General features: G+C 43.6%; 1 protein-coding gene across 6 annotated transcripts in view; it reads right to left on the bottom strand.

Annotated features, from left to right (window-relative positions):
• RFX3 (regulatory factor X3) overlaps positions 1-9128 on the bottom strand; it is a 439312-nt gene extending 430184 nt beyond the window's left edge. For 5 of the 6 annotated variants that reach the window (XM_045772591.2, XM_045772590.2, XM_045772596.2 and 2 more), the window contains exons 1-4: positions 8983-9128; positions 5007-5136; positions 4400-4457; positions 1350-1449 (exon numbers count right to left, since the gene is read on the bottom strand). The gene's annotated coding sequence lies outside the window, so the exon portion shown is untranslated. The remainder of the gene's footprint in view (positions 1-1349; positions 1450-4399; positions 4458-5006; positions 5137-8982) is intronic. The other variant, XM_045772593.2, reaches the window with a different exon arrangement.
• Positions 9129-12418: the final 3290 nt, after the last annotated feature.

Here is a 12418-nt window from a genome sequence, read left to right as displayed (position 1 = left end):
GAAGCCAACATTTGGAATATATAATATTTCTCATTTCAAAATGTTTATTTAGTTGATTTTTTTTTTTTTTTAAGAAATTAAGGCATTCTCTAGTGTGTGGTGATTCAAAAGGGGGTAGGGAAGAGGAAATAAATTTAACAATTCAACACCCTGGGTATACCAATCTCAGAGATGTAAATGTTATCTCCGGTTCACCCAACAAAGACTTAAAAGCCAATGGATTTGGTCCACACACGACAGGCTAACTTGTCTTAACAGTATAAAGTGATTAATATTTTACCTGATGGTAACTGTCCAGTAGGTTCCCTTCTGGGTGAGTACAAATAGCCACTTGGCATCAGCACTTTGTAACGGGATGCCTGGGTGACACCAAATATGTCTACCCTCCCCCTCCGCCTTATCTCTCACAGTAACAAATTTCTTTCCTTTCCTGCAAGCTGACAAAATGCGGAGTGCTTTCTGGCTCTCACGTACCACACGCTGGTCACCCACAGCTGTTGACAAAAATGCAGACTTTCTGCCGCATAAGAAAGAGTATTTCAGCTGGGATTCAGGAGTTACAGACAAGTGATCACCTCTAAACCCTGATTTTAAATTTGGGTTACATAAGAAGATTGATTTACTCTTCCTAACTCTCCCAAAAAACAATACTAAATACATCCCTAATCTGAGAGAAAGTTACAGATCTTACTTTCTGAATTCCTTGGTGTTCCCTAAATAAGACCGGTCGCATCTAAGGGGCCATCGCACAGATATAATGTGGATGCAGACACATTTCTTAACCTGTGGACATCACCAATACTGATGTGTTGAGAGGGATATCGATGTGCCAAGCCTCTAATGCATGTGTAATGTACAGGAAACAGGCACTTCCGGGGGGGGGAAAAACCCTCTGCCTCACTTGGGAGAGAGGAGCGATCCAGGGGGCTCGCCTGCAAGGGAGTCTACGGCTCTAGCTGCATTTCAATGCAGTGCTTAGTTTATTCACCAGGGGTCATCAAAGGTCTGGATTTTCTTTGTCTACTTGTTGATTCTTACATGTACACTGTACGCTCAGGCCCCCCTGAGTTCTTCAGACTTGTCTATCAGGAAATGTGGCTCTGCTGCTCCCTCTCCCCACCGCTCCAGAGCCTCCCCCACGACTCAGCTCTGAACTGCTCCTCCTTCTAGACCTCCACCAACACATGACTGGGAGAGAGTTGCTGAGACGCAGGAGGAAAATGCCTTTCCTAACAAACTCAACCAGCTTATTAAAAAGGAGAAAGGAAACGTGGTGTCGGAGTCTTTTTTTTTTGTTTGTTTAATAATCATTGCTTCCATTTTTCAAAGTCAGAGAATGTAAGGCTTACCTAGCTACCGTTTTCTAGATCCATGAACTGAATCGTGTGCTTGGAAGGCGGTGGTGAGTCACGACTCCCACTTGTTCAATTTCGTTCGGTGAGTAGGTTCCTAGAGGGCCAGAACGGGTCACCAGAAGAGCACGTTAAAAACAAGTCCCTGAGACCTTTTCAGCCCCTGTGAACAAGTAACTAAAGGAAAGCTTCAAAGAATATTTTGGTACCAGAATGGGGGACAAGGATCCCACAGGTCTTGGTGGGCCTGATGATGCCTCAATCGAATGCCTCCTTTCGAGCAGCTCAAACTACTTACTTCAGTTTTTTCTGTGATGACATCCTTTAAATGCTTTAGCATGAAGCCAATTCGATTCTTTCTTACCTGTGCCCTTTGAATAAACCAAATTGCATCATTGAAAAGCTCAAAAGTGAGACAGGCCTTGGCCGCAATGAGGAGTGGATTCAGCTTATAGAATTCTCCCCCACGGCTGCATGGCTCCCACATAAGAATCAATGGTGGCTCCACTTACCCTGCCCCCGAACAGGCAGAAAACCAGCCTTGTTATTCAAGTGGGAATGTTTGATCTGTTTTCCTTTTATGCTCTATTTTAAATGCAATATTAGGGGACACTTGGGTGGGTTAGGCGTCTGCCCTCAGCTCAGGTCATGACCCCAGGGTCGTGGGATCGAGTCCCGCATTGGTCTCCCTGCTCAGTGGGGAGTCTGCTTCTCCCTCTCCCACTGCTGCTCCCCCCTGCTTGTGTTCTCACACTCTCTCTCTGACATATAAATAAATTAAATATTTTTTTAAAAATGCAGTATTAGGGTCAAAAGTCACCCAATAGTTGAATGTGAAGGCTGGATGACCTCAAAATCCCATCCAATCCTTTTATCTCACGTTTGCAAACTGAGCCTCAGAGGTGAATATTACATCACGCCATCTGGTGACAAAAATGGACCTATTCACTTCATCCTGTTGCACTCTGCCTCTTTCCAACTAAAATGTGGAGAAGACTTTCAACACAAAATACATAAGGGGATAGTGTTGAAAGGGGCAATCAAGGGACACCTGGGTGGCTCAGTCGGTTGAGCGTCTGCCTTCTGCTCTGGTCATGATCTCAGGGTCATGGGATCAAGTCCCAAGTCAGGCTCCCTGCTCAGTGGGGAGTTGCTTGTCTCTCTCCCTCTGTGTCCTGCCCACCCCTTGCTTGTGTTCTCTTACTCTCTCTCTCTCTAGAATAAACAAATAAAATCGAAAGAAAGAAAGAAAGAAAGAAAGAAAGAAAGAAAGAAAGAAAGAAAGAAAAGAAAAGAAAAGAAAAGAAAAGAAAAGAAAAGAAAAGAAAAGAAAAGAAAAGAAAAGAAAAGAAAAAAGAAAAGAGAAAAGAAAAATCGGCCCTCGACACCATGGAACGAAGGAGGGGGTCAAGTGTGGCAGACGGCACGGTTGATAACACTATTTCTGAGCGCTCTGAGGAGACCCAGACCACAAGGTCGCACTCGAGACCCTCGACTCTCCAGGCTGCAGGACGTCTTCTTATGGGTTTGTCAACGGTGAAATAAAAAGACTATGGGACACATGGGGACCACAGTGGTGTCAACAAAAGACAATGATTTGCTAAGGCTTGTCAGAGAGAGATTTGAGAGCCAATACAAGATGAGAGAACCTGGTTCGGCATAGCCCACCGAGAATCCAGAAGCTTTGGAAATCTTCACACCCATCTGCAACACACATTTTGGCAAAATGTTCAACACCACAGTGCCTGATTTTTAAGTTACAAAACCACCACCTATGACTTCTTAATTTCTTGACAGAATATGGATTTACGATCATGAAGAAGCAGGGGTGGGGAGGATAGGGGCCCAAGGTAAGGCCAGTTGCGGTGTATTTTCTCTTGGCACGAAGTCTAGCTTAAGAGATTAACTAGAAAACCCTTAAGGAGCAGGACTTGTCCACTGGCCCCTCTGCTGTTTTATGTGGAATCCTATAACCCAACATCAACTGCTGCAAAAGTACTACTTTTTCCAGCATCCTCCAACGAAATAGCAGGGGGCAGTTATTTATACTGTTGATGGGTAAGTGATGGCTGAAGGGTAAGATAGTGATCAAGGGATTTAATCCCAGGACCAAGGGGAGGCAGGTATCTGTGAAAAAGATAAGAGAGCCCAGAGCTGCCCGTGGCTTCTTATATTTAGACAAAGGAAAAATACTGCAAGCACTAAAGGCTTTACTAGCGTGTGTGTGTGTGTGTGTGTGTGTGTGTGTGTGTGTGTTTGTGTGTGTATTTCAGGAGGAATAAGAAACTACTGGCTTAGTCCAATATTTCTTATTTGTTTCTCCATCATGCCCTCCAGTGACTGTTGATTTCCTTGTCCTCAGATACATGGTGATGCCCCCTCCCTCCACCTCCAGAAAATTATCAGTCAGTCAACAAGTATTTGATTGAGCCCAACAGGTCACAGACACTGTAGGGCATGTGATCTATTTTTAAAACCCACAGGTCCGTCTCATTTCAAAGGTCTACCCTCTCTCTACCCAAGTTGTTGTTTATTTGCTTGTTTGTTTTTGCTTCGGAGGGTGTTTCCCTGCCTCTTATTTGATAGAGATTAAAGGTTTATAAGGGGCTTCAAGGCAAGATGAAGAAAGCCCGGTAAGCTTCTGTTTTGTGAGGGGAAGCCTGCATTGTAACTGTCCACTATAACGAGTATAATTATAGCAGATGATGACCTCTGTTTCCTGTAAGGCACGGCATGATGAAATGGGTTTCTGCAAAGAAGACTGCTGACAATTCAGGACGCATCAATGAGCAAACAGGAAGGAGGGTGAGGGGCTACCAAGTACCTCAAAAGAAGAGTAATCAAAAGAGCCAGGGCTGTTTAGCCTAAACTGGGAAGATGTTAAAGCAACATACTAGCTTTAAGAACCCAACGGGCTCCTAAGAAGCAGTTCGGCTCTGGAGAACCATAAACTAGTAGGTAGAAGTTCCGGATAGGCAGGTTCGAAATTAACACAGGGAGTCTTTCTCCCTTGCATGGGCTGCCTTATGCCTTCGGGGCTCTCTTACCAGAGTGCTTTTCCAGCGGCTGGATGACCATTTCACAGGGAGGTTGTGAAGGGGACTCCTGAAATAAATAGAGGCTATATTAGATAATCACAAAGGCTCTTCCTGCTCAAACACCGTAGACTCAACATGAACAACATCAGATGTGAATAACCCACAAAGGCAGCCTACTGAGTACATTTCTACTTAGAGCTAACTCCGATAAGAAACAACAAAATAGGACTGCCTTGCTTTTTGTAATTTTACCAAACATGGATGCCCAATATCATCATAGTCTAAAGTGATGTGTAAAAATGCACTTCAAGTATCAATAACAGATTTCCAGCAAATATCAGAGGGTATAATTAGATAGAATTCTGATGCATATACAGAAAACCTCCAGGTGAAATAGTTTTAATGGGATAATTATGTGTCTGTCATGTAAAAAAATTAAAAAACAGACATTTTGGGACGGGTATGGGAGCTCCATGGTCATGTCAGGGAACCAGAGGTCTAACTTTCTATCGCACCATCCTCAGTATATGGCTTCATCTCGTGGCCCAAAATGGCTGCTGGAACTCCTACCCTCATCCCAGACAGCTGAAAGGAGGAATAAAGGAAAAAAGCATACCGCCGGCATTTTATGCAGCTTTACTGGAATTCTCACAAAACATTTTCACTACATCTCATCCACCAGATATCGATTCAAAGAAGTCAGGAAAACATATTTATCTGGACAGCACTGGCCCAGGCTTCTGTAACTGTGGGAAGAGAAAAGAATAGCTATCAGAAAGCAGTTGTCAGTTTCTCCCGAACAGAGTTAAGGTATTGTACAAAACAACATAATATCATTTATTGTCTTGATTTCTGTTTTCCTCAATGTTTTAAAGTGAATTCATGTATACCAGAGACCCAAGTTTTTAAAGTAAATGGTGGAGGGAAAGTTTCAAGTGCAATTTTACCTTGAAAAATGATACTAAAATTCTGAAAATATATTTATCTTTATATTTAACAAGATTTAAATTATAATATCAAGTGTTCATTTCTTTTTCCAAAAGTGGAGTAAATGCTGATTATTTCATCTGATGTCATTAAAAAAAATTTTTTTTAAAGATTTTACTTATTTATGTGACAGTGAAAGAGAGAGAGCACAAGCAGTGGGAGTGGGAGGCAGAGGGAGAGGGAGAAGCAGGCTCCCCGCTGAGCAGGGAGCCCAAAGCAGAATTCCATCCCAAGACCTTAGGATCATGACCTGAGCTGAAGGTAGACACTCAACCGACTGAGCCACCCAGGTGCCCCTCATCTGATGTCATTTCAATGAGAAACTAATTTGATCTAACCATAGGGCATTCTTTGTTTCCATTTGTCTTTTCTACATGATCATGGAGAGAATCTCTGTGTGAAAATATATGTTGCTTTTACCAAGAGTTTCTCTTAGGCTTTTGATATTCAAGCCATTCTCCTGAAGAGCGTATCTTAGCATCCAAATTCCAGATGTTCACTTTGAAATTTTCCCTGGTCGCCTTCTACCAGGCTATTATTTGTCAGGGAATTTGAGTGTGACATGATTACTTTTTCAACATCACTTTAATTAACGTCATGAAACCTCGTTCCCGTTGCAGGATCTGCAGCCTCAATTTATAACTGTTATTACCAGGCATTCACAACGTGCAATCTGGTAGAGTCATCTACAGATCCTTGGATAGGTGGGTAAACAGACACTACTCTTTAGCGGGGAGAGATGTCTGAGTGAGTGTTAAAGTTCTAAGTGGACAGTTCATGGGTAAATATTTTTACATTACGAAGACTTTTGTTTCTGACAATCTGACGAAGACAGGATTTTAGATGAAAGTTGTGAATAATGAGGACTTTTTTTTTTTTACTCAGCGTGTTGTACTTCAGTTAGAAAGTCAGTTAGAAAACATTACATACATATACATACATATACATACATACATAGAAGCATTTTGCATGTTATCTCATGTAATGCTCACAGTCTATAGCATAAAGTCTTAATTCCCATTTACAAATCAGAAAGCTTGGGGCACCTGGACAGCTCCATTGGTTAAGCATCTGCCTTCAGCTCAGGTCATGACCCTGGGGTCCTGGGATTGAGCCCCACATCGGGCTCCCTGCTCAGCCGGGAGCCTGCTTCTCCCTCTGCCTCTACCCCTCCACCCCACTTGTACTATCTCTCTCCCTAATAAAATCTTTAAAAAAAAGAGAGAGAGAGAGAAAACTTAGCAAATCTGAGTAATTTCTTTTCTTTTTTTTTTTTTTTTAAGATTTTATTTATTTGACAGAGATAGAGACAGCCAGCGAGAGAGGGAACACAGGCAGGGGGGAGTGGGAGAGGAAGAAGCAGGCTCATAGCAGAGGAGCCTGATGTGGGGCTCGATCCCAGAACGCTGCGATCACACCCTGAGCAGAAGGCAGACGCTTAACCGCTGTGCCACCCAGGCGCCCCAATCTGAGTAATTTCTAAGTGCAGACAGCACTGAGGAGCTCTAAGTCCAGGACTGTCTGCCTCCATGGCCTGTGCTCTTAACCCTAGAAATACCTTATGTTTTAAGATTCTGATCAACTTGCTTTTAAAGATTCCCACTGTTGATGGAAAGGACAGGCAGGATAGAATGTTTCTTTCTGGGTAGCTTCATAGAAATCAGGCTTGGAACTTGGAAGGCAGGAGGCCTTTATATCTTTGTGTGTTTCGCAGCACCTATGCATATAAATTAGGATGTTTCCAGCTGCAAATAATTGAAACTCTTGCTGAAATTGCCTTTTAGAGCAGTGATGATCAAAGTAGGATCTCCTGGCCCGCAGTATCGGCAGAACCTGACCTTGTTAGAAATTAGAAATGCAGATTCTCACTTTTACCCCAGATACAGGGAATCAAAACCCTGGAGGTGGGGCCCAGCAATCTGTGTTTTAACAAACCCTCCAGGTGACTGCTGAATGTTCACATGGGAGGGTTACAGTTCTGGACAATAAAGACATTAATTTTCTCACTGAGCAGGAAGTACCCAGAGTATCTCCGGGTGCAGCAGGACCTGGCCCGGCTTGGGTCCTCTCTGATTCCCTTCTCTCCTTCGCCTTAGGGCCACTCCATATAGAGGCAGAAAGTGAGCCACCTCCTCCTTTGTCTTTTTCAAAGAGCCCAGACAGCATTTTTAAAGTCCTCCCAACGGTCTTGCCCTCGTGCTTCGAAGGCCAGAATTCTGTCACCTGACCAAATCTTCAGCCCATTATTGATAAGTTGAATGGGACCAACACGATTGGATGAAAGCAACCCAGATGCACTCCCTGCCTTCTGGCCACACAGAGGAGGCGGCATACTGGAATAAAAGTGAGATTCTTGTGGCACCTGGGTGGCGTAACAGGTTAAGCCTTCAACTCTTGGTTTCGGCTCAGGTCTGATCTCAGGGTCGTGAGACTGAGCCCCAAGTTGGCTCCACACTCAGCATGGCATCTGCTTGGGTTTCTCTCTCCTCTGCCCCTCGCCCCACCTCTCTCTGAAATAAATACATTTTTTTTTTTTTTTAATGAGGTTCTTACTGGAGGGGGAGAGCAGAGCAAGGAGGTGGTACGCGGCCATACAGACTTGCACAGGCTACCAAGAGAGCGGGCTGCCAGCATGGGCGTGGTTAACTCTCCGCAGCAGGTTCTTAGCGACGAAAGGACTTCAACCTGGAACCTGTACATTTGTCTCAACAACCTGATCATTCTAATTTGTTAGCCTTTTAAAATTTCAGGTCAAAAACAGCAACCTGGAGATCACATTTTTAAGTTTTGGTGATTAGAGTCTGACATTTAGAATCAGCTAGGTGTAATAATATACTAAACGAAAGAGTCCTTTAGTAACATCATTTAGAGATGTTTCACCCATGTTAGCCGAATGTTTTATATTTTTATACCAGAGCTCTGAGATAATTATAATTGAGAGGAGACCCCATGATGATTAAAATATGCATTTTCCTTCTACAGTCTTTGAACGTCTTCAAATGGCAGGTGTTTCTTAAGAAAGGAAATTCTACTCATTGCACTTTCTTCTATAGCAAGAAAAAATTTTAAATAATGACTTTTTAAAAGCGGCAATCTGAAGTGATGAGCAGCCTGCTTTGATCCCTGCGCTTTGCTGAACAACACAGGCGGTTGTTCCGGGGCAGGAAGGAGTCCAACAAACAGTTCGCTTTTGCTCCATTCACAGATGAAGCGATCAGTCGGGACGACGAGTAATTACCAAATCCTCGACTCAGTCACACATGAATGCCACGGAGCTCTGCGGTTGCTTCGCTGGAATATGGAATTGATCTCAGCAGACGTAGTAAACGAGTTCTTACCCATGACAGTCTAACAGCCTGCACTTCACTGTTGCTCTGTCCCTCCGCCCTCCCCGGCCCTCCCAGTGCTTGCGTTCTTCAGTTAAGTGCTTTCCTCATTTATATTCCACATCTAATCAAATACCAAAAAATGTGGATTAGTCACATTCCTACATAAATTTAAACATTTTCTAACAAGTATCCCGGCAGTTTGGGAAGGACCCTCCATGTTGCAAAAAGCCCTGGGCTGGCCCTCAATGGCTCCTAACCCCCACATCTGCCACCGACCTGCCTGGTGCCTCGGGGTGATTCAGTGCACACTTCTGGGCCTTCGATCTCAGCAGGGAAGTGGGAGATTGTCTCCAAAGCCCCTGTCAGTTCTACCATAGGCTGGAGAAAGATCGGAGGAGAGGTCGCTTGGCGTGGTGTGAGAAAACCTTGGGTTCAAATCTCAGCTCGGCTACTTATTAACCGTGTGACCTTGGGCAAATTATTTAAAATCTCCCAGACTGTTTTCTCATGGGTAGAACAGAGATAGTATCAGCCCCCACCTCTCAGGCTGTTATGACACATTGAGAAAAATATGTAGGACGTGGCTGGCATTGTTGAGGCCGTTGTGCTCGTCATTATTAAGATTTGAAGGAAGAGGAAGAATGCCACCTTATTTTTTCCCCTATTCTTCACAGCTAAGATCCCTGCACCCACACCCCCTCCTCCCAAAAAACCCACCAGAAAGCAGGTGGAGCCAACATCTCCACTTTCTTCCCACCCACGCATTCGTTAACCCCTTACTGTCAAAACATTGACACCTTGGGGCGCCTGGGTGGCACAGCGGTTAAGAGTCTGCCTTCGGCTCAGGGCGTGATCCCGGCGTTGCGGGATCGAGCCCCACATCAGGCTCTTCTGCTGTGGGCCTGCTTCTTCATCTCCCACTCCCCCTGCTTGTGTTCCCTCTCTCGCTGACTGTCTCTCTCTGTCGAATAAATAAATAAAATCTTTAAAAAAAAAAAAAACAACATTGACACCTTGGACTGATACAATGTTACATGTGCATTATATCTCAATAAAACTGGAAAAAAGAAAAGTCTGGTTATGTCAGAGCATACCTTGAAATGCTATGCCTCTAAGAAAAATCTGGAAAGGGCTCTATTTGCTTCGCCTATTAAAAAAAAAAAGAAATAGAAAAAGAAAGAAATTGACAGCTGGGCATGTTTTTCATTTTTGCCCTCTACCTGAAGGTGCTTCAGCATCACCTGTGAGGCTTACTACCCTTCAGATCGGTGGGTCCCTGGCTCAGGAGGCCTGAGAATCTGGATTTCCTGCATGGTAGCAGGTGCTGCTGGTCTGCAGACCACACTCTGAGAACCCTGGAACCCGTCCACACCAGGCTGATCATCAAACTTGAAGTTCACAAAAGAATACAAACTTCTAGACCCACCCTTGGAGGTTCTCACTCAGTAGGGCTGGGCCAGGTCTTAGGAAAATGTATTCTTTAAAGCCCCCCAGGTGACGCTCATGGGTAGCAGCTCTGGGGAAGCTGCTCTAGCAGTTTCTAGCTCCGTGAACACGTTTCCCAAACCTGTCTGGTGGTTTGTTGACATGGTACTTTCCTCCAAAGATCCTTCACCCTTCTGGGCCTCTCCTCCAGTTTCGCTAGTCACTTGCCATCATTCACCCCCACTTTTCTTGATTTCTAGATGAATGCAGTTTCTCCTTGTTTTGATCTCTGCTGCTACTGGAAGCTGGAAGTCCTAATGCCTTATCATATGGTGTTTCCGCCTCTCAGGACATTTATCTTTCTACTTCTCATATACGCGTTCTTCATTTTTCCTCACCCCAATTCCTCTTTCCAACAGAACTAAGAATTCTTGGTCCTTCGGGGCAATGACTATGTCCTACTCAAACCACGCCCTAGCATAAAGCTTTGCAAGTATTAGGCGGTCAAAACAAAGGTGCTGAAACAAGTCGATCACCTAAGGAAGCCAGTCGCCACCTCCTCCTCTACCACTATCATAAATCCATATTTTCCCCCGAGTGTTTCAGTAGTAATAGCTAACATTTATTAAGCTAATTTTGTGGACTGTTCTAAGCACTTCGTCTGCATCAAATCCTGTAATTCATTTAATTAGCTCAAGGCATCTTGCAATCGTTGTCATTTTGTTCCCCCTTAAACCAGCCTCCGAAGGTCAGAGTAGCCACAACTGTCTCTAGCAGGCGAGGAAAACTGAAGGGACTAGAAGAAAGATAAATGAGGAAAAGCCAGAAGTCCTCGTGGGACACAGAAGCTACATCCCTCTGCTGTGTGTGAGCAAAGCCTACCTTCCACAACACTGATTCACCACCCCTGAACACAGTCTGCAAAGACGACCACACTGATGGCAACAAATCTTGATTTTGTTATAAACATGAGCATGGGGGCAAGATCCTAAACCAAGTACCCGAAGATATGGGTCAACACCATTAATTATGATATATGTGAATCACTGAACATCGATGGGCCTATTTCCTTATGAGCAAAAATGAAAATAATAGGATCCCTTATTGTGATGATCCAGTGAGATGAAATCCCTAGAAAGATCCATTTTGTAACTTACTGCACAAAACTGGTAAAATTCAGGAGTTGTGGCACTGGGAGGACTGGGTTAGGAAGTTCGCAGGGGCTTTGTTTTATCACAATGATTTTGGACACCTACGATCTGAGGAGCATTCAGCCGGCTGGAATCAGAAACGCCAAACGTCCGGCGACGAGCTGCAGACAGCCCTGTACATTTGTCTTGGCTCCACTGAATTTTCTCGTCACAGACTTGTCAATTCAAGAAGCCAGACATTTGTGTAAGTGAAAAACTTGTTTATAATAACCAGAGTGTAGATCCTTACTTGGGTTAACATATAAACACCAACCAGTTTTGCATGGGTGGAATGTGCACGGAGATTTCCCAGATGAAAATTACCATGTAAATTGAGGAAATACAGAATTTAGTTTTGTTCAAACTTCTCCAAGGATTGCTTGCCATTTTGAGATTCCTATCAGCACTGCTGTGATTGTGGTTTGGGTCACAAATACCATGCATGCATTTCAGTTTGTGCGTGTAACTGTAGTATCCACAGTGCTTTATACCCGTATACACAGGCATCTACACCCATATGCATCTGTATATGTACACACACATATATGTATTTACATATCCTTTACTTTAAAATGTGGGGAAAGTATAAGTACGACAAGACTAGTTGAATATTATTTTAATTTCAAACTTATGAATTTTAAGTAGGTGCAAGCATCCGACTACTTCATGATTCTCTTAAGTGTCATTGTACCCAAGCATTTAAATGTCAAAACACGTATTATTTCATTATCATTTCCTTCTCTCATCATTGGCCTTTCTACAAAGTTAGAGCATTATATTGATGTTTTTGAAACTGTGCTTGTAGGTAAGCTATTTTACCGATGAATTTAATTTCAGAAGAGTGAAAAGGCAATATGAAAATATAGGCTTGATAAAGACAGAGCCCGGACCAAGGAGGTTGAGGACTAGTACACTGAGAACTGTGGATGATTGCTGTTTGTCCTTGGTTTTGCACAGGAGACTGACTGAAGTAGAATTAACTGGGGGTAGATGGTTCTCTGCTCTTTACGATGTCAAGGCCGTTCTATTAGACTTCTCCCTGCTTGCTTCGTTTGTCCTCTAGTGTGTGTCCATTAGTTATGGTTTGCGAGAGTCAT

This window comes from Ursus americanus, chromosome 34 (genome assembly GCF_024610735.1).
Source record: "Ursus americanus isolate L20-20 chromosome 34, mUrsAme1.1.p, whole genome shotgun sequence".
Lineage (NCBI taxonomy): Eukaryota > Metazoa > Chordata > Mammalia > Carnivora > Ursidae > Ursus > Ursus americanus.
Note: the sequence above shows the minus strand (reverse complement) of the source record. Positions and strands in the feature narration are given on the sequence as shown.